This window comes from Chlorocebus sabaeus, chromosome 9 (genome assembly GCF_047675955.1).
Source record: "Chlorocebus sabaeus isolate Y175 chromosome 9, mChlSab1.0.hap1, whole genome shotgun sequence".
NCBI lineage: Eukaryota > Metazoa > Chordata > Mammalia > Primates > Cercopithecidae > Chlorocebus > Chlorocebus sabaeus.
In genome coordinates, this window is record NC_132912.1 from 48,768,127 (window position 1) to 48,791,903 (window position 23,777).

Consider the following 23,777-nt stretch of genomic DNA (forward strand, 5'->3'; position numbering starts at 1 on the left):
ATCTTCTTTTATTCATTTCTGATACAAATAATCTGCAAACATTAGCACATATTCCCCTAAATATTTAACATATATATCATTAAGAAGTATTCTAGGTCTGGCGCAGTGGCTCATGCCTGTAATCCCAGCACTTTGGGGGGCCGAGGTGGGTGGATCATGCAGTCAAGAGATCGAGACCATCTTGGCCAACATGGTAAAACTCCCCTCTCTACTAAAAATACAAAAATTAGCTGGGCGTGGTGGTGCGTCTGTAGTCTCAGCTACTCGAAGACTGAGGTAGGAAAATCGCTTGAACCCAGGAGGCAGAGGTTGCAGTGAGCCTACGTCGTGCCTCCGCACTCCAGCCTGGCAACAGAGCTAGACTCTGTCTTAAAAATACATGTATATATATTATATAATTGTTTGCAGTTCATTTTTTAGCTTAAATTTACATACAATAAAATACATGAATCTCATTTGATGAGTTTGACATATGCATATGCCTGAACCCAAATCCTATCAGGAAATAAGAATATAGTATATATAATATTATTCCAGAACATCCTGTTATAAGTTAACTTTAAATTCATGAGATTTTAAGTAAATGTTTCATATCGAGAGATCAGAATTCCTTCTCTCGCTAACTTATTGACATTGTTAAAATAGCAATTCAAAAATCGTTTTACTGATTCAGCAAATAACAATACCTGTGCTTAAGGAAGACATTATTGAACAAGAAAGCTCAATTTACTTTCTGTGCTGGGAACAGAGAAAATGTAATTGAACCAAGTATGGAAAGTATCCTCTTTTCTAAGGGGAAATGCTTGATATCAGATAATCATCAGATAAGGAATTACCTATTATCTTTTCACAGACTTTATCCTGCTTTTAAAAGATAAACAAAATAGGCCAGGTGCGGTGGCTCACACCTGTAATCCCAGCACTTGGGAAGCCGAGGTGGGCGGATTGTCTGAGCTCAGGAGTTCGCGACTAGCCTGGGCAACAGGGTGAAACCCCGTCTCTACTAAAACACAAAAAAAAATTGGCCGGGTGTGGCCGTATGCGCCTGTAGTCCCAGCTACTCGGGGGACTGAGGCAGGAGAATTGCTTGAACCCGGAAGGTTGGGGTTGCAGTGAGCCGAGATCACACCACTGCACTCCAGCCTGGTCAACAGAGGTTGAATCCGTCTAAAAAAATAATAATAATAAAAAGAAAAAAAAAGAAAAATAGGTCAGGCACGGTGGCTCATTTCTCAAATCCTAGCACTTTGGGAGGCCAACGTGGGTGTTCAGGAGGAGTTCAGCCCAGGAGTTTGAGATCAGCCTGGACATCATAGAGAAACCCCACCTCTACTAAAAATACAAAAATTAGCTGGGAGGTGTGGCACATGCCTGTAGTCTCAGCTACTCCGGAAGCTAAGGCAGGAGGATCGTTTGAGCTGCCAAGGTGGAGGCTGCAGGGAGCCGAGATCATGCCACTGTACTCCAGCCTGGGTGACAGAGTAAAACCCTGTCTCAAGAATAAATAAATAAATAAACAAACAAATAAATAGAAGAAAAAAGAAAAAACATATATTGGTTATTCATGAAAAAGTATTTAAAGTATTTTGTATTGGTCATTGTTGATAAATTCAAAATTGAAAGCATTCTTCCCTGACTTGGAAAATTAGACATGGATAATACCTTGCTAACAGCTAGCCAGTGTTTAAACAGTTATCACAATTCATGACATACTACTAATTCATACATGCATTTCAAAATCAAAGGCTCCATTAGATTTAATTCAAATATTGGAAATGCTATTGCAAAGGGAAAGCCAGGTACTTTTGGCCGGGCGTGGTGGCTCACGCCTATAATCCCAGCACTTTGGGAGGCCGAGGCAGGCAAATCACGAGGTCAGGAGATCGAGACCATCCTGGCTAACATGTTGAAACCCTGTGTCTACTAAAAATAAAAAAACAAAATTAGCCAGGTGTGGTGGCTGGAGGTCTGTAGTCCCAGCTGCTCTGGAGGCTGAGGTGGGAGAACAGTGTGAACCCAGGAAGTGGAGTTCGCAGTGAGCCAAGATCACACCACTGTACTCCAGCCTGGGCCACAGAGCGAGACTGTCTCAAAAAAAAAAAAAAAAGAAGAAGAAGTTAGGTACTCTTTAGTAGAACCTCAAGTTTTAAATCTATTGGAGGGTAAAGTGTGATGTTACTGAGTAGGTACCAATTTTACAAGTTTTATGAAATTTATTCAGGCTTAAGAATGGTGGGTAACAACTTTTAGGTTTGGGGATACTTAGCCATTTGGATCTAACTCCCAGATTTCTTGAATTGTATCTGTTAAGGAAGACAACAGACCAATACTGTTAAGTTTGTTAGTGGGATACCCTTTAAGAAAACTGGGCTGATTCTTCGTATATCTCAACAATGGTTTGAAGAACAAAGTTTTCACCTTGATGCTCTCTGTATTGTCAGATACCTAGAAATTTTAGTAGATATTAATTGTTCCTGCCAAATTCTGTATCACTTTACTACGGATATTAAATCCCTGCTCTTACAATTACAGTAAATACATATGCAAATGCTGTAAATCACTGTTCAGTTTTCCTTGAGCTTTCCATTTATTTAAAAAAATAATTACTCACTGGCATTGCAGAAAGAGACCATTCAGTTAGAAACACGTAAATCTGAGTATTATTTTTTCTGGCAATTGGAGATGGCTTGAAATAAAAGAAATTTTCCCCTAAAACCAAGTTCTGTAACTGAGACTTTCTTTCTTAACCACTATTTGGGATTATATTATTTTTGAAAAAAATCAAAATACTCAAATTTAAGACAGAATAACTAATAGGCTGACATAATTCAAATGTATGTTTGTTAACAAAAATTGAAAACATTCATTTAGTTCATCTGTCCCTCTATAGTATATAGAATTTCTTTGGGCTAAGATTAAATTCAGGATTAACTTTTCTCAGATTTCAGGCTATTTGTATGTCTTCACTGAAATTCCTGGGTCACTACAGTCAAGAATAGAAAGTTCAGGTGATGTGGAAACAAAACCTTGTCAATATACTCCATTTCACACTGGTTTTCAGAACTATGAACTCATTTTATATATACATATACATTTTACATACATAAAATTATATATACATACATATACATATGTTTTTTTAGATGGAGTTTTGTTCTGTCATCCAGGCTGGAGTGCAGTGCTATGATCTCCACTCACTGCAGATTCTGCCTCCTGGGTTCAAGTGATTCTTATGCCTTAGCCTCCCAAGTAGCTGGAATTACAGGTGTGTACCACACCAACCCCGGCAAATTTTTGTATTTTTAGTAGAGATGGGGTTTCACCCATGTCGGCCAGGCTGGTCTCAAACTCTTGACCTCAAGTGATCTGCCCACCTCAGCCTCCCAAAATGCTGGGATTACAGGTGTGAGACAACATGCCCAACGTAGAGAACCTACTTTTTATGAATAAATTCCATGACTTAAGTGACAAAAACAAAAGGTTCCATGTGCCCACTTATACAAAAGTTAAATTTACCAAACTCTTCTTCATAATTTTTTCCACATTTGGTTCCCCACACCTCTTCCTCAGCCTATCCCCCAACCAAGGACAAAATAAGAAAGAGGACAGGCTAGAAGTATCAGAAGTGAATTGTAGTATTTAATAACCGTTCATTAACTTTGAGTGTTTAAAATACATGCTTTCGTGATTTTTCATCTATAGAGATAAATTATTTTAAGATTACCCTCTTGAATGTAAAGTTTATACAGCTCTGGTATGTAGACTTCATCTACCTCTTGAAGTAACCATTTATCAACTTTAAGTTAATAAATCTTGCTTCCACCACTATTACCTGTAAATAAATGCAAGCTCCTACTTTGAGCACTGTGTCTAGGTAGTTTCAAGTTTATAGACTTCTAAGCTATATAATCTGATTTTACAACTACTTAAAGGCAACTCATTTCAAATGATTTCCATGCACTTTCATTCACATCTACTAATTTTTTCTACGAAAGTCTCTAAAACACACAGAGACAGAAATTAATCACTACAGTCAGGCTCAACTTACATGCTGGCCAAATAGGTGTCTCATTATAGTTGTGTGGGAATATAGAACCCAAGAAATGTCCAGATTAATGTTGCAGTTCTCATTTCCTATCTCTGAGACTAAGACAGGAAGAACGGAAAGTTTCCCTTCACAGCAACTCAAACTTTCGAAGGGATCACGATCCAATCACTTTCTGCAGCTGATTGACTCGCTGTAGACATAATACCATTCTAAGCAGAAAAAATAGACAACTGCACAGGTTATCCACAGGACATTCTAAGTATAGTGCACTTAAATAGTTCTTCAATCACGGCCCTTTTAATTACTGCGTTACATAAACGAACACCTGGGAAAGTGCTTTAGTATCGGTCAGGATCCATTAAAGAAAACTGTGAAACCGGCCAGGAGCAGTGACTCACGCCTGCAATCCCAGCATTTTGGGAGACCGAGGTGGGCAGATCACAAGGTCAGGAGATCGAGACCATCCTGGCTAATACGGTGAAACCCCGTCTCTACTAAAAATATAAAAAATTAGGAGTGGTGGCACGCACCTGTAGTCCCAGCTACCCGGCAGGCTGAGGCAGAAGAATCACTTGAACCTGGGAGGCAGAGGTTGCAGTGAGCCAAGATCGTGCCACTGCACTCCAGCCTGAGCAACAGAGTGAGGTTCCATCTCAAAACAAAAGAAAAAACAAAAAAGATAAAAAGAAAATTGAAACCACACTAGGTATTTCATTCAACAGCAATAATTTAATTCAGGGACCTGCTTCTATAGGTGGTAGAAAAGTGGGGAGTCAATCTTTCAGTTGTGAAGCAGTCCAGAGATGAGTGCTGCAAGGACTCAGACAGGAAACAGAATGACCAGAGCCAGAAGCCACTGCTATCTAGCCAAAGGGAAACCTACCATAGGTGCTGCCTGGTGGGAGCAAAGCTGGGGCCACAATGTGAGAAGATGTTTCAGAGACCCCAGGCAGAAGAGAAGTGATAAATATTATTAGAAAATGCCGCCTGGTGCAGAAAGAGTGAGCAACACCCACGATCCTGCTATCCTGCTCTCCTGCAGCTTCCAGGAGCTTCCCAAGCCTCTCCTGTCTCCTCCAGTGACTGCACACCTGGAGCCCTGGAGCCCCACGGTTAGCCTGGCTCCGATCTCCTGATATGTCGAGTACAAATCAAATTTGCTTTCTTTATCTGCTTAAAGACCATATGGTTAAATTTAAATACTTCAAATGTATTGGCTTAAATAATTATATTCATTACATATTAATGACAGTCTCAATAAACTAACTTTGAAAAGAAAATAAGTTAAAAAACATCCTATTTCTACTGAAATCTATTTGCTCATGATTAGTAACATGTCCAGAGCACAGTATGTTACAGTGGCCAGTAGTTGTGTTTCAGAACCAGACAGAAGTGGGTTTGAATTTCAGTACTACCACTTAAAAACCATCTGAACATGGGGAAGTTTCTCTACCCTGCTGAGCTTCAATTTCCTTACTTGTTATCTGTCTTGGAATAATTTTATAAGGATTAAGTAAATAATTCATTCTTTAAGTACAAAGTATGTATGATGCTGAGTAGGCTTGGTGCAAGACATTCTTTAAATTAAACAATTACTATTATGAATATTTTAGTGATAGCAACAATGTTACTTATCAACCATTCTAATATTTTTCTCACTGTGTCTTTCTGTTTTATATGGATGTCCCCACTATATAAAGGGCACTAAAATGCTATCAACAATTATCTAAAATTTCTTGCAAAGATGAAAGCAAATCTATTAGATATTAAAGAGTTTTGAAAATCTACATTTTTCTCCCTGAAAGTTTTTTTCTTTCTTTTTCCTTTTCTTTTTCTTTCTTCTTTTTTTTTTTTTTTTTTTTTGATGGAGTTTTGTTCATCACCCAAGCTGGAGTGCAATGCCATGATCTTGGCTCACTGCAATCTCCATCTCCCAGGTTCAACCAATTCTCCTGCCTCAGCCTCCCAAGTGGCTGGGATTACAGGCATGTGCCACCACACTCAGCTAAGTTTTTTTATAGTTTTAATAGAGACAGGGTTTCACTATGTTGGTCAGGCTGGTCCTGAACTCCTGACCTCAGGTGATCCGCCCGCCTTGCCCTCCCAAAGTGGTGGGATTACAGTCGTGAGCCACCATAGGCAGTCTCTCTTTGAAAATATTTCCTGGGCCAGGTGCGGTGGCTCACACCTGTAATCCCAGCACTTGGGAGGCCGAGGCGAGGGGATCATGAGGCCAGGAGATCAAGAGATCAAGATCATCCTGACTAACACGGTGAAATCCCGTCTCTACTAAAAATACAAAAAAATTAGCCGGGCGTGGTGGCGGGCGCCTGTAGTCCCAGCTACTGGGGAGGCTGAGGCAGGAGAATGGCGTGAAGCCGGGAGGCGGAGCTTGCAGTGGAGCCAAGATCACGCCAATGCACTCCAGCCTGGGCTACACAGCAAGACTCCATCTCAAAAAAAAAAAAAAAAAAATATATATATATATATATATATATATAGATAGATGGTTTTCTATCTCTCTTTCTACTATGATAAACTAAAAACTTGAATAAAAGCTTAAAAATAAAATTGAAACATAAATAAAATGGATGCGGGAGTCTGAGGCGTGAGAATCACTTGAACCTTGGAAGTGAAGGTTGCAGTGAGCCAAGATCGTTTCACTGCTCTCAAGCCTGAGCAACAGAGTGAGACTCTGTCTCAAAAAAGAAAAAAAAGGAAAAGAGAAAGAGAAAGGATGGCATGTATCAGGGCACTTGTAATGTCTTTTCCCCTCCTTGCCAACCCTGTGCGGTCTAGCTTCAACAATATAGTATGCCCACATGATAAGTACTCTGCCCTTAACTTTCTTCTGTTTTTCTCTCCCCATCTCGATATCACTGGTGCCTAGCACCAGGCCCCCAAACACATTGTTCCAGCATTACACAACTGTGGGAAGGCTGATAAGGTCTCAAAATAGTGTCTCCTAAGCTCCTCTTATATAATAGGTGCCAGCTGCAATTATGGGAGAACTGATAGAAATATCTGCACCTCTACAGTTGCTCTTTTAACAAATTTTTCTTGGCCGCGTGCAGTGGCTCACGCCTGTAATCCCAGCACTTTGGGAGTCCAAGGCGGGCGGATCTCGAGGTCAGGGGATCGCAACCATCCTGGCTAACACGGTGAAACCCCGTCTCTACTAAAAATGCAAAAAATTAACTGGGCGTGGTGGCGGGTGCCTGTAGTCCCAGCTACTCGGGAGACTGAGGCAGGAGAATGGTGTGAACATGGGAGGTGGAGCTTGCAGTGAGCCAAGATTGGGCCTCTGGGCAACAGAGTGAAACTCTGTCTCAAAAAAAAAAAAATTCTTAATAAAAACATGTTTTCCAATTTCAGATCAGAAAAGACATATAGATATAGGTCATTTTGCATTTACCATTTATCAAAAAATTAGGGGAATTGATCTGAGCTTTGTGTGATAACTGAAATAATAATATATTTTATGTTTTATTCTCCAAATATCTTCTTCATGTCTGTGCAACAGAAAATCTTCTGATAGAAAACCTAAGAAAAAGTAATTTAATAATATTTTGTCATATCATGTTCTCCTTACTCATTATGTTGTCGGTGAATCACATTTTACCTCCTATATATTTCACTATAGCAATTTCATTCTCTGGGATTATCAGGTATTTCCAATTATCAAGTCCACATCATTATGATTTTAGTCTTTTTCCTTCATGTTCCTCTGCAGCATTATATAATATTGACCATTCTCTTGAAACTTTTTTCTGATGGCTTCTCTAATACTATAATGTTGTGGTTCCATTTTTCCTTCTTAGATCTCTTCATCTTTATTTATTGCAAAATGTTTACCTATGCCTTATAACCATAAGCATATAAGAAAATCACTGTAATTCAAAGAGAAAGTAGAAATTTACTTTTAGAAAACGTTACGTTAAAGGTATGATCCCAATTAGCAAAAAAAAAAAAAAAAAAAAAAAAAAAAGAACAAGGGAATAATGATAGTTATCATTTATTAGTACATATCACAGGATCATTTATAAGCATTTCTGCATTAGTTGCTTTTGACATATTATTTTACATCTTAAACGTCCACAACAACCATATAAAGATTATTGCACTATGCTTAGAGATGAAGACAATAGGCTTGGAAAATTTATACAACGTACGTGGCCAAGCTAAAACTGAAGCTATTCTGTCCCTTAGTTTTTCCACTGAAGCCCATTTCTATCAAGTATTCTCTAGGCCAGAAAGGGTGACACCCAATATATACGCCCCAATTCCTTCACCTTTGTGCACAAGGCCAGCCTTGCTATTCAAATATAGAACTACCCACTGAGCCAGAACATGACCTCAGATCCTCAGAGGCATAGTACTCAAGGCAGCTATTAGCAATTAATTAGAGTTGGCATTGGACAGAGCAGACTATTTACATTTCACACAGGTCTTCTTCATGTGTAAAATTTACTTCTTGTAATTTGCTAAAATGTTTCACCCCCATAAATACTACCTGTTAATCACAGAATAAATCGACCCTCTTTTTTATGAAAGGCCTGAAGACGTTAATAAAAACATAATATACCTAACACGTATTGACACTTTTCTGTGTCAAACATCTCTTGTTCCTCCAACCACTCATACTATGACAAAATATATTAAATGACTGTGCAAACCTTATTGGTATGTATCTGTTAGCTTTGCTGTTGATGGCAGTGGCTCATCATGTTATCTCGTTCCAGGCACTCTTCTTTAAAGAAATTGAGTTAAAGACGTTTGAATTGCCATTGAGTTGTAATTTCTTTTTAGAGCCTCATAAGGGAAAGAAAGAAGGGAGGGAAGGAGGAAGAAAGGAAGGGAGGGAAGGAGGGAAACCTCTTCTTTGGAAATGGTTTATATAATGAATAAACAAATAAATAGCAAACCATCTTTTACTCGATTAATATTTGGTAAGCCCCTTTGAATGAACAAGCATCTTTCTAAAAGATAAGATATACAGCAAATAAATAAGCTTGTTTTTAATGCAGAGTATAAAATACTTCTTAAAAAATCTTATGAGTTCCACTCTAATTGCATGTGCCCTCTTGGTGAGCTTTTTCCCTTTGCTGCTGGTTCACATTTTCAATAAGTGATATAAGGCAAATTTAGGAAAAAAAAAACTAGGTGAGCTACTTGAAGAGCTGGTTTGTTTTCAGTTGTTTTGGATTGCGGTCTTCTGGGAAGAGCGTGTGTTACCTCATGGGGTAGCTCTGTTCTGTTTTATTCCACACGGTGTCACTCTGTCCCTACCAAGGACATAATTATCTCCCAGTTTCTGAACTTTTACTGGATCTTAGGAAGAGAAGCATTTCTGAAGCACAGTAATAGGAAAAATAAAGTCAATTTTCACAGTAAGTTTGTTGAGTAATTTTTCCCAATTGCCTCTTTTTTCAAACTTCAAATCAAATAACACATTGTAACATAAACAGGATTGCATTACTTTGTCATCAAATTAATAGAGTAAAAATGTAATTTTCCAAAATGCATTTACCACAAATTCACTACAAATATTCATACACCCATGTGTGCGTGCACACACACACACACACACACACACACAATTATATATGATCACTAGAAACCAATAAAATATTTTTGTGAGTGAGAACAGGCAAAAATCTCAGAAGAAAAAAATTATTGTGGACATATATACACTTGTATATGAGTCCAAAAAGGCAACCCTACAAATGGACTAATCCCTGTCTAGATCAGGGATTTTTAAATTGCAGTAAAAAGCAAAGATTCAGAGGTAACAAAATAGCAATCTTCAGACAGTCACTGGTCAATAAGGAAAGAAGAATTGCACTTATTCTTGACAGTGTGATTGGAAAACACAGGAGAGGCACAAAGTGGGAAACTCTTGGGAAGCACTGACTTCCTGTTACTGAAAGTGTTCAACTCTGGAAAATGTAGCTACTTAGTGATAATGTTGAAGGAGACCTTCAGGCAAACAATGGTTTGTTACCTCCCTAAAGTCCTTTCAGGATCTTTTTAACTTTGGGATTATATGCCCCAAAATATCTACATTACATCGGAAGAGACTGTTGCAGGGTCAGAAGCAGAATGGGAGAGGCATAAAAATATATAAAGTCCAACTTCTTAATACTTTACATAAAATTGTATGCAGCTCCTGGTAGAAAAAATCCAATTTTTATCTATCTATTAATATTATTTCTCTCCGGAAGTTTGTAAGCAATTCAAAAACAGTTGTAAAATCATTTCTTTTTACCACGGCACCTAGTCAAGGGCTAAGAACATGATGGTAACCTAATATGTAATTGTAGAAAGTAAATTATGAAATCAAATTAAGGCTCAAATCCCAGTAGTAAAATGCTACTTCAGAAAGTGATATGCAAAAGCATCTGAAATTCCAGGTAATATAAAATTTAGAATACAGAATAGATACTGATGTGATTGGGAGCAGGATTTATCTGTTTCATTTGATTGATTGATTGAATGGTACAGTTGACTTATATTTTTAGTATAACTATAATAACCAGTGTGATATATAGTCTTCTAATTATCTTGTATTTATGTATGTGTTCATGTATGTCCTTGTTTAAGTTTTTTTACATATAATTAGGTCACATTATGAGTATTTTGCCGAACGTTTATTTTCATACCACTCATTTAACAGTCATTTACCAAATAAATAATCAATGAAGGTCCTCTACATGTCATGCTAATTGTGAGGTATAATGGTAAATGAGATACAAGTGAAGTAAATGGGAAAGAAGAAGACAATACTCAATGAGCTGGTGATATGGACTGCACAGAGATCTAGGGCAGCCTGTAGAAATGTTACCCAATCTTGCCTTTGGTTATTAGAAAAACCTTCTTGGAAGAGGTCATGCCTAAGTTGATATTAAAAATAGAAGGCATTACCCAAGATAGAACAGGAAGAGGTAAATCCTTCCAGTTCTAGAGAGAGAACAATATGTAAAAATACAAAATACAACTAGGAAGATGACAAGGCACTATTGAAAATGTGCAGAAAGGGTAACAAGAGAGATGGGGTAGGCCCTGATGTGCCTTCAGGCCCCTGGTAAGCATTACCCTGAGGGATATGTAAAGCCACTGAATGGGCACACAGATGACATCATCCAAATTTTGCTTTTAGAAAGATTAATTTGACTGCAGTTGGGAAAATGGATTGGGGTTGGGCAAAACTGCAACTGGGGACACATTTAGGAGGCTGATGGAGTTCCAGACAAACGATAATGGCAGCTAAACTAAAGTAGGGGAAGAGAGGATGGCAAAAAGTGGACAAATACATGGTAAATTGGGAGAATAGGATGAGAGAAGAGGGACATGTGAAATGGCTCTTACTGGAGAAGGGTGAGATGGTGGGTCAGACATTGAACTGTGTAGCACATCTGACTTCACTTTTCCTGATTCATCAGACTGCCCAAGGGTCATCATGCGGCCACCCTATGCACTATTCTAGCTAGTCAGAGTCTAGGCTGAAAATGTTTTCAGACCATATTTTTTCCTTAAATGTTATAAAGAAAGAGGGGGGGAAAGGAAGGGAAAGGGAAGGAGGGACTGAAACACTGAGAAAGGAGACAAAATGAAAAAGAAAAAAGACTAGAGAGAATTAATATAAAAAAGAAAATAAAATAATAACGTTCTGGTTTTTAATCTCAGGTATCCTATTTGAACACAAGCAAATTTCGATGAGTTGCTTGTAGTCTCCATATTTATTTTCCTCTTTTGTAATTTTAATTTCAGAGGGGCTTTACTAAATAATATGATGAATGTAAGGTACTAGCACAGAGTAGACAATGAATACATTGTAAAAGAAAGAGGAAAGAGGCTGGGCGCGGTGGCTCATGCCTGTAATCCCAGCACTTTGGGAGGCCGAGGCGGGTGGATCACAAGGTCAGGAGATCAAGACCATCCTGGCTAACATGGTGAAACCCCATCTCTACTAAAAGTACAAAAAATTAGCCAAGCGTGGTGGCCGGCGCCTGTAGTCCCAGCTACTCCGGAGGCTGAGGCAGGAGAATGTCATGAATCCAGAAGGTGGAGCTTGCAGTGAGTCAAGATCGTGCTACTGCACTCCAGCCTGGGTGACAGAGTAAGACTCTGTCTCAAAAAAAAAAAAAAAAAAAATTACAAAACCCTGCTATCGATCAGCCCTGATTAGCATTGAGGCTACCTGCCCCTACTCTAACTGCTTGCCAGAGGTAACAGTAAATTCTCTTTGGAAGAAGACAACATTATTGGGATCTGCATATCATAGTTTCTTATATGCAATGTCCAGGATTTAATAAAATTTTAATCATATCTGGACATGACTTCACAAAATTGAAAACCAAGGGAAAAAATAGATAACAGAAACAAACCTAAAACAGACCCACAGGAAATTCATGTGTTAGATTGTATTGCAGAGACTTGAAAATAACTATGACTAATATGGTGAAGGAATTATTTGCCAAGGTAAGGAGATGTAGAAAACTAGAAAGTGTTTAAAAGAATCAAATGGACATTTTGGACTTTGAACATGCAGTAACTGAACTTAATAGCTCAGTAGGTAAATTTAATAGGAAATTGTATACAGTTAAAGAATAAGATTAGTCAAGTTGAAGATAGCTCAGAAAAAAAAATCTAAACTGAGATATAGAAAGCCTAAAAGATCTAAACATTTAGAAAAAATGTAAGAGATACATGAAACATGGGGAAAAGGTTTAGCATATGTTTTTATGGAGCAAAAGAAAAAAAGGAATGAGAAAAAAGAATGAGTCAGAAAAAATATCTGAAAAAATAATGGCCAAGTAATTTGCAAAATAAATTAAAACAAGAATCCACAAGTTCAAGGAGAACTTCACAACTGAAATAGAATAAATACAAAGAAAACCATACCTAGACACATCATACTGATGTTAGATTAATTAATTTGAGTTCCTCTTATATAAAATAACTGGATAATCTGGTGAACTAATTTAGAAAGAGTGCATGATGCTGTATCATTCTTCTAAAATATTAATTTTAAACAATAGCCTCTAACACTTACATATTTTTACATGTTGTTCAGATTTTCATTCAGGTCATGTATGTCTTTTTAAAGTTCTTTAAAACAAACTACTTAGATTCTTTGTTTTGAGACGGAGGAGTCTCGCTCTGTTGCCCAGGCTGGAGTGCAGTGGTGCGATCTCTGCTCACTGCAAGCTCCGCCTCCTGGGTTCACGCCATTCTCCTGCCTCAGACTCCAGAGTAACTGGGACTACAGACGCCTGCCACCATGCCCGGCTAATTTTTTTTTTTTTTGTATTTTTAGTAGAGAAAGGGTTTCACCGTGTTAGCCAGGATGGTCTCCATCTCCCGACCTCGTGATCCTCCCGCCTCAGCCTCCCAAAGTGCTGGGATTACAGGCGTGATCCACCACACCCAGCCAATTAGATTATTTTAAGTGGAAAAAATTGTCATTATTCTCCTTACATTAGATTAGGCAATAGAGCCCAAAGCATGCAAATGCTGTCTGTTGGAAAGCATTTCCAGATGTGTCACCTCCAACTCCATGGATTAGGATTGAGTAAATATGAGGCCCACCCCCAACCCCCAACACAAGGAAAAGTACCACTGTGTGTGAAAGAAGGCAGAAGCAACAAACAGCAGATTTAGACCTCTAAATACTCTCTATATTGGAAATATTAGGTAGAGAATATAAATAACCATGTAGTAAATGTTTTTTTAAAAACTACAATTTTCAAGAGTGAGAAGTCATCAGCAACAAGAACTATTCGATCAGATAAGGTTTATTTCTAGAAACATAATTTCTAGAAATAAAAAATAAAAGTTGAAATGGATAACTTGGTGGTTGGATAAATAGCAGATTAGATTCTACTTGATAGAGAATTAGTGAACCAATTTTACATCTAAAGATAGTATCCAGAGTATAGCACAAATGGTCAAAGGGATGGTAGGGAGATGAAAGAGAGATTAAGGGCTATGAAGGAGATAATGAGACAGGCTAGTGTGTCTCCCAGATTGAGAAGATAAACAGAAAGGAAGTCAGACAATGTCAAAAAGAAAATGTCTGAGAATTTTCTGAACTAAAAAAAAGTCACAGGTAGGCCAGGCATGGTGGCTCACACCTGTAATCCCAGCACTTTGGGAGGCCAAGGCTGACCGATCACTTGAGGTCAGGAGTTCGTGACCAGCCTGGCCAACATGGTGAAACCCTTTCTCTACAAAAATACAAAAATTAGCCAGGCATGATGGTGGGTGCCTGTATTCCCAGCTACTCAGGAAGCCAAGGCCAGAAAATTGCTTGAACCAGGAGGCGGAGGTTGCAGTGAGCCGAGATCATGCCACTGCACTCTAGCCTGGGCGACTGAGTAAGACTCCAGCCCCTGCCAAAAAAAAGTCACAGGTAAAGAAAATTCAACCTATATTAAATAGCATAAATTAAAAAACATATACACCTGAACACATTTTAATGAAAATGCAGAATCCCAAAATAAGAAAATGTATTAAAAAAAATAAAAGAAAATGGTAAATTGATTACAGAGGAACAATTGGACTGAAAACATGCTTCTCTATAAGAACAATACAAATGAGAACACAAAGGAATAGTAAAACTGAGTGTGTTTATCATCCACAGACAAACACTACCAGAAATACTGAATTAGGTATTTCAGAAAAAAAGAAACTTGGAAGGTAGGTCTGAGATGTAAGGAGGAATAGAGAGGAAAGCAAATGGTAAACATAAATAAATCCAAATAAATATTATTCACGTAAAATTAAAAAATCCAATGCCTACATTGCTGATGATGCGTTCTTATGTCTGGAAAAACCTAGAAACTCCCATCAAAAATGCTTAGATTTTACAAATGAATTCAGTAAAGTTTCAGGATACAAAATCTACCTAAAAATTCAGTAGCATTGGGGCGGAGCAAGATGGCCGAATAGGAACAGCTCCAGTCTCCAACTCCCAGCGCAAGCGACACAGAAGACCGGTGATTTCTGCATTTTCAACTGAGGTACTGGGTTCATCTCACTGGGGAGTGCCAGACGATCGGTGCTGGTCAGCTGCTGCAGCCCAACCAGCGAGAGCTGAAGCAGGGCGAGGCATTGCCTCACCTGGAAAGCGCAAGGGGGAAGGGAATCCCTTTTCCTAGCCAGGGGAACTGAGACACACAACACCTGGAAAATCGGGTAACTCCCACCCCAAAACTGCGCTTTAAGCAAACAGGCACACCAGGAGATCATATCCCACACCTGGCCGGGAGGGTCCCACACCCACGGAGCCTCCCTCATTGCTAGCACAGCAGTCTGTGATCTACCGGCAAGGCAGCAGCGAGGCTGGGGGAGGGGCGCCCGCCATTGCTGAGGCTTAAGTAGGTAAACAAAGCTGCTGGGAAGCTCGAACTGGGTGGAGCTCACAGCAGCTCAAGGAAACCTGCCTGTCTCTGTAGACTCCACCTCTGGGGACAGGGCACAGTAAACAATAACAAACGCAGCAGCTCTGCAGACACAAACGACTCTGTCTGACAGCTTTGAAGAGAGCAGTGGATCTCCCAACACGGAGGTTGAGATCTGAGAAGGGACAGACTCCCTGCTCAAGTGGGTCCCTGACCCCTGAGTAGCCTAACTGGGAGACATCCCCCACTAGGGGCAGTCTGACACCCCACACCTCACAGGGTGGAGTACACCCCTGAGAGGAAGCTTCCAAAGCAAGAATCAGACAGGTACACTCGCTGTTCAGAAATATTCTATCTTCTGCAGCCTCTGCTGCTGATACCCAGGCAAACAGGGTCTGGAGTGGACCTCAAGCAATCTCCTACAGCTACAACCTACAGCTGAGGATCCTGACTGTTAGAAGGAAAGCTATCAAACAGGAAGGACACCTACACCAAAACCCCATCAGTACATCACCATCATCAAAGACCAGAGGCAGATAAAACCACAAAGATGGGGAAAAAGCAGGGCAGAAAAGCTGGAAATTCAAAAAATAAGAGCGCATCTCCCCCGGCAAAAGAGCGCGCTCATCGCCAGCAACGGATCAAAGCTGGATGGAGAATGACTTCGACGAGATGAGAGAAGAAGGCTTCAGTCCATCAAATTTCTCAGAGCTAAAGGAGGAATTACGTACCCAGTGCAAAGAAACTAAAAATCTTGAAAAAAAAGTGGAAGAATTGATGGCTAGAGTAATTAATGCAGAGAAGCTCACAAACGAAATGAAAGAGACGAAAACCATGGCACGAGAAATACGTGACAAATGCACAAGCTTCAGTAACCGACTCGATCAACTGGAAGAAAGAATGTCAGCGATGGAGGATCAAATGAATGAAATGAAGCGAGAAGAGAAACCAAAAGAAAAAAGAAGAAAAAGAAATGAACAAAGCCTGCAAGAAGTATGGGATTATGTAAAAAGACCAAATCTACGTCTGATTGGGGTGCCTGAAAGTGAGGGGGAAAATGGAACCAAGTTGGAAAACACTCTTCAGGATATCATCCAGGAGAACTTCCCCAACCTAGTAGGGCAGGCCAACATTCAAATCCAGGAAATACAGAGAACGCCACAAAGATACTCCTCGAGAAGAGCAACTCCAAGACACATAATTGCCAGATTCACCAAAGTTGAAATGAAGGAAAAAATCTTAAGGGCAGCCAGAGAGAAAGGTCGGGTTACCCACAAAGGGAAGCCCATCAGACTAACAGCAGATCTCTTGGCAGAAACTCTTCAAGCCAGAAGAGAGTGGGGGCCAATATTCAACATTCTTAAAGAAAAGAATTTTAAACCCAGAATTTTATATCCAGCCAAACTAAGTTTCATAAGTGAAGGAGAAATAAAATCCTTTACAGATAAGCAAATGCTTAGAGATTTTGTCACCACTAGGCCTGCCTTACAAGAGACCCTGAAGGAAGCACTAAACATGGAAAGGAACAACCGGTACCAGCCATTGCAAAAACATGCCAAAATGTAAAGATCATCGAGGCTAGGAAGAAACTGCATCAACTAACGAGCAAAATAACCAGTTAATATCATAATGGCAGGATCAAGTTCACACATAACAATCTTAACCTTAAATGTAAATGGACTAAATGCTCCAATTAAAAGACACAGACTGGCAAACTGGATAAAGAGTCAAGACCCATCAGTCTGCTGTATTCAGGAGACCCATCTCACACGCAGAGACATACATAGGCTCAAAATAAAGGGATGGAGGAAGATTTACCAAGCAAATGGAGAACAAAAAAAAGCGGGGGTTGCAATACTAGTCTCTGATAAAACAGACTTTAAACCATCAAAGATCAAAAGAGACAAAGAAGGCCATTACATAATGGTAAAGGGATCAATTCAACAGGAAGAGCTAACTATCCTAAATATATATGCACCCAATACAGGAGCACCCAGATTCATAAAGCAAGTCCTTAGAGACTTACAAAGAGACTTAGACTCCCATACAATAATAATGGGAGACTTCAACACTCCACTGTCAACATTAGACAGATCAACGAGACAGAAAGTTAACAAGGATATCCAGGAATTGAACTCATCTCTGCAGCAAGCAGACCTAATAGACATCTATAGAACTCTCCACCCCAAATCAACAGAATATACATTCTTCTCAGCACCACATCGTACTTACTCCAAAATTGACCACGTAATTGGAAGTAAAGCACTCCTCAGCAAATGTACAAGAACAGAAATTATAACAAACTGTCTCTCAGACCACAGTGCAATCAAATTAGAACTCAGGACTAAGAAACTCAATCAAAACTGCTCAACTACATGGAAACTGAACAACCTGCTCCTGAATGACTACTGGGTACATAACGAAATGAAGGCAGAAATAAAGATGTTCTTTGAAACCAATGAGAACAAAGATACAACATACCAGAATCTGTGGGACACATTTAAAGCAGTGTGTAGAGGGAAATTTATAGCACTAAATGCCCACAAGAGAAAGCAGGAAAGATCTAAAATTGACACTCTAACATCGCAATTAAAAGAACTAGAGAAGCAAGAGCAAACACATTCGAAAGCTAGCAGAAGGCAAGAAATAACTAAGATCAGAGCAGAACTGAAGGAGATGGAGACACAAAAAACCCTCCAAAAAATCAATGAATCCAGGAGTTGGTTTTTTGAAAAGATCAACAAAATTGACAGACCGCTAGCAAGACTAATAAAGAAGAAAAGAGAGAAGAATCAAATCGACGCAATTAAAAATGATAAAGGGGATATCACCACCGACCCCACAGAAATACAAACTACCATCAGAGAATACTATAAACACCTCTACGCAAATAAACTGGAAAATCTAGAAGAAATGGATAATTTCCTGGACACTTACACTCTTCCAAGACTAAACCAGGAAGAAGTTGAATCTCTGAATAGACCAATAGTAGGCTCTGAAATTGAGGCAATAATTAATAGCCTACCAACCAAAAAAAGTCCAGGACCAGATGGATTCACAGCTGAATTCTACCAGAGGTACAAGGAGGAGCTGGTACCATTCCTTCTGAAACTATTCCAATCAATAGAAAAAGAGGGAATCCTCCCTAACTCATTTTATGAGGCCAACATCATCCTGATACCAAAGCCTGGCAGAGACACAACAAAAAAAGAGAATTTTAGACCAATATCCCTGATGAACATCGATGCAAAAATCCTCAATAAAATACTGGCAAACCGGATTCAGCAGCACATCAAAAAGCTTATCCACCATGATCAAGTGGGCTTCATCCCTGGGATGCAAGGCTGGTTCAACATTCGCAAATCAATAAACATAATCCAGCATATAAACAGAACCAAAGACAAGAACCACATCATTATCTCAATAGATGCAGAAAAGGCTTTTGACAAAATTCAACAGCCCTTCATGCTAAAAACGCTCAATAAATTCGGTATTGATGGAACGTACCTTAAAATAATAAGAGCTATTTATGACAAACCCACAGCCAATATCATACTGAATGGGCAAAAACTGGAAAAATTCCCTTTGAAAACTGGCACAAGACAGGGATGCCCTCTCTCACCACTCCTATTCAACATAGTGTTGGAAGTTCTGGCTAGGGCAATCAGGCAAGAGAAAGAAATCAAGGGGATTCAGTTAAGAAAAGAAGAAGTCAAATTGTCCCTGTTTGCAGACGACATGATTGTATATTTAGAAAACCCCATTGTCTCAGCCCAAAATCTCCTTAAGCTGATCAGCAACTTCAGCAAAGTCTCAGGATACAAAATTAATGTGCAAAAATCACAAGCATTCTTATACACCAGTGACAGTCAAACAGAGAGCCAAATCAGGAATGAACTTCCATTCACAATTGCTTCAAAGAGAATAAAATACCTAGGAATCCAACTTACAAGGGATGTAAAGGACCTCTTCAAGGAGAACTACAAACCACTGCTCAGTGAAATCAAAGAGGACACAAACAAATGGAAGAACATACCATGCTCATGGATAGGAAGAATCAATATCGTGAAAATGGCCATACTGCCCAAGGTAATTTATAGATTCAATGCCATCCCCATCAAGCTACCAATGAGCTTCTTCACAGAATTGGAAAAAACTGCTTTAAAGTTCATATGGAACCAAAAAAGAGCCCGCATCTCCAAGACAATCCTAAGTCAAAAGAACAAAGCTGGAGGCATCACGCTACCTGACTTCAAACTATACTACAAGGCTACAGTAACCAAAACAGCATGGTACTGGTACCAAAACAGAGATATAGACCAATGGAACAGAACAGAGTCCTCAGAAATAATACCACACATCTACAGCCATCTGATCTTTGACAAACCTGAGAGAAACAAGAAATGGGGAAAGGATTCCCTATTTAATAAATGGTGCTGGGAAAATTGGCTAGCCGTAAGTAGAAAGCTGAAACTGGATCCTTTCCTTACTCCTTATATGAAAATTAATTCAAGATGGATTAGAGACTTAAATGTTAGACCTAATACCATAAAAATCCTAGAGGAAAACCTAGGTAGTACCATTCAGGACATAGGCATGGGCAAAGACTTCATGTCTAAAACACCAAAAGCAACGGCAGCAAAAGCCAAAATTGACAAATGGGATCTCATTAAACTAAAGAGCTTCTGCACAGCAAAAGAAACTACCATCAGAGTGAACAGGCAACCTACAGAATGGGAGAAAATTTTTGCAATCTACTCATCTGACAAAGGGCTAATATCCAGAACCTACAAAGAACTCAAACAAATTTACAAGAAAAAAACAAACAACCCCATCAAAAAGTGGGCAAAGGATATGAACAGACATTTCTCAAAAGAAGACATTCATACAGCCAACAGACACATGAAAAAATGCTCATCGTCACTGGCCATCAGAGAAATGCAAATCAAAACCACAATGAGATACCATCTCACACCAGTTAGAATGGCGATCATTCAAAAGTCAGGAAACAACAGGTGCTGGAGAGGATGTGGAGAAATAGGAACACTTTTACACTGTTGGTGGGATTGTAAACTAGTTCAACCATTATGGAAAACAGTATGGCGATTCCTCAAGGATCTAGAACTAGATGTACCATATGACCCAGCCATCCCATTACTAGGTATATACCCAAAGGATTATAAATTATGCTGCTATAAAGACACATGCACACGTATGTTTATTGCAGCACTATTCACAATAGCAAAGACTTGGAATCAACCCAAATGTCCCTCAGTGACAGATTGGATTAAGAAAATGTGGCACATATACACCATTGAATACTATGCAGCCATAAAAAAGGATGAGTTTGTGTCCTTTGTAGGTACATGGATGCAGCTGGAAACCATCATTCTTAGCAAACTATCACAAGAACAGAAAACCAAACACCGCATGTTCTCACTCATAGGTGGGAACTGAACAATGAGATCACTTGGACTCGGGAAGGGGAACATCACACACCGGGGCCTATCATGGGGAGGGGGGAGGGGGGAGGGATTGCATTGGGAGTTATACCTTATGTAAATGACAGGTTGATGGGTGCAGCACACCAACATGGCACAAGTATACATACGTAGCAAACCTGCACGTTGTGCACATGTACCCTACAACTTGAAGTTTAATAATAATAAATAAATTTAAAAAAAAATTCAGTAGCATTTCAATAACCAAATAATAATCTAACTGAGAAAGAAATAAAGAAGGTAATCCTGCTTCAATAGCTACAAAAAAACAAGTTAAAACGCACAAAATGATCTTATTTAAACAAAACAAAAAAACCTACGAATACATTTAAACAAAGAGGTTAAAAGCCTCTTCAAGGAAAACCACAAAACACTGATGAAAGAAATTGAAGATGACACATAAATTGTTAGGTTTTTAAAGACAATGAAATACAAAAACAAGCAAACAGAGTTCCAGAAATAACAAAGCAAAAATAAAACAAGAAACAACAAGCTAAGAAAAGCAAGACATATGTTAAGCTTAAAGTAAGATGGTAAAAAAATCAAAATATATCAGCAATCACCAAAAGTGTTAATGACTGAATTTGCCAACTCAAATACAAAAACTATCAGATTTGTTTTTAAAGATCATGTAATCACTATTTATAGAAGATATATCTAAAACAAGAACAAAGAAATGTTGAATATTAAAGGATTAAAAAGAGCAATTAGAAATAAAATAAAACTCATGGAAGGCAGAGGCAGATGGATCACAAAGTCAGGAGATCGAGCCCATCATGGCCAACATGGTGAAACCCCATCTGTAGTAAAAATACAAAAATTAGGCTGGGCACAGTGACTCAAGCCTGTAATCCCAGCACTTTGGGAGGCCAAGGCAGGTGGATCAGGTTGGTCAGGCGGTTGAGACCAGCCTGGCCAACATAATGAAACCCCGTCTCTACTAAAAATACAAAAAGTTAGCCAGGCGTGGTGGCAGGTGCCTGTAATCCCAGCTACTTGGGAGGCTGAGGCAGGAGAATCACTTGAACCTGGAAGGTGGGGTTGCAGTGAGCCGAGATCGTGCCACTGCACTCTAGTCTGGGCGGACAGTGCAAGATTCCGTCTCAAAGAAAAAAAAAAATACAAAAATTAGCCAGGAATGGTGGCATGTGCCTGTAATCCCAGCTACTCGGGAGGCTGACGCAGGACAATCACTTGAATCAGGGAGTCGAAGGTTGCTGCAGGAGTCAGTTAGGGTACAGTGTATCAGTAACCCAGAAGCTTCAGGCAGGAAGCCAGTGTGGGATCTCAGGTGGGAACAAGCCATAGACAGGAAGGCACTCACACCAGGTGGGTCCCCACACTCTCCCATCCCCTCATCAGTGGCCACAGCGCAGGTCCTGCATGACAGGCAAAGGCCATGCTTTCTTGTTTCTCAGTAACTTGAGCATCTCAGAATCACAACCCCAAACCCGAATAAACCTCAGTGGCAATTTTCAAAAGTTTTGACCCAAGCTAACCCCTTACCTGGCTGCACTGAGAGGCAACCCCAAACCCCTCTTTATTAAAAAGCTACCCCTTTTTCTGTTTTCATTCCAACAAAGACAGCAAATAGGTGTCCTCCCTGAAAGGCAGCAGCCACAGCAGGAAGACCCCACTTTAGTCCTCAGTGTGCGCCTTCCCAGGAATCAAGAAGCAGGGCTGGGAACACCACCTTCATAACTTCTCTCAGGGGGACCCCCTGCAGATCTGCATGAGGCGTGAGGGTAATTACGGGGAAATGACTGAACAGCAGCAGACCCTGAGCGTGGACATGAAAACAACCTGGGTAATGTAGTGCTGGAAAAACAGACCAAGCACAGAAACAAGCACACAGAAAAAAGGAAGGAAAGAAAGAGCACCCAACAACGCACTGATTAATCCCATGAAATGCCTCCTCTTTTTTTTCCCAGCCTAATCAACACCTCCATGAACCCCTGCAAAACGTGTATTTCAGACTGCTCACCTGTGCGTGAATACACATACACTGACAGATACTAATGCACAACAAATACTGGTCGTATGAGGGAAGAAAATAACGAACTTCAGATCATTTGGCAGGTCCTGATTCTCTTTCACTATGAGCCTCCCCACCTATTCTGAGCCTCTCCAAAACAAAGCAAACAAGACCCAACTCCTGGGCAGAAAGGGAACAGCAGCCAAGCTGAGCAGCACATCCTTGGAGAATTCCTGCAATTGACTTCGGATTATTTCTGCTCTCTTGAGACTCAGCCATCAGCATGGGACTCAATGCAGCCCGGGAGAGAGCCGCCGGCTCAGTGACGCACCCAGACCCTCCCTAGGAGACGCGCTCCCTGGCGCCTGCTGCGGAACCCCCGTGAAATGCACAGACCCTCCTGTGAGGCTCTGCCCACGTGTGACCGTGAGCACTGCGAAGCCCTCCCCTTCCATCCTACCGTGGCCACCCAAAGTCTTGCCTACACCTCGTACATGCAGATGTCAATTCCGTAGGAATACATGATGTAAGCACACAAACGGGAGTGACTAGGGGCTGATCTTCTCTTGACCAGGTCTCCCCAACGCGGTGAGCCCAGGCACAGGACGAGTAAACCCACACAGCCGGTAAACAGCCATCCCCAACATGCTCAGCCCACAGCCACGCTTGGGGAAAAGGGAGCGGAGAGGGCTGAGGTGTCAAGGGAAGTGGGAAGTCGCCCGCCCTTGTGGGCTGCTCCCTGACAGCCCGGCGCTGCCCCCTCCCCCTCCCAGGAACGGCGCCCACCCGGGGGTCGCAGGCCCACGTGTTGGGCGCGCCCAGGAACTCCGTAACGCCGAGAATGGGAC

At 40.2% G+C, this 23,777-nt stretch overlaps 1 pseudogene; it reads left to right on the top strand.

Annotated features, from left to right (window-relative positions):
• Window positions 1-11,048: 11,048 nt before the first annotated feature.
• On the top strand, window positions 11,049-22,707 carry LOC140712386 (putative uncharacterized protein C8orf49; annotated as a pseudogene).
• The last annotated feature ends 1,070 nt before the right edge of the window (window positions 22,708-23,777 follow it).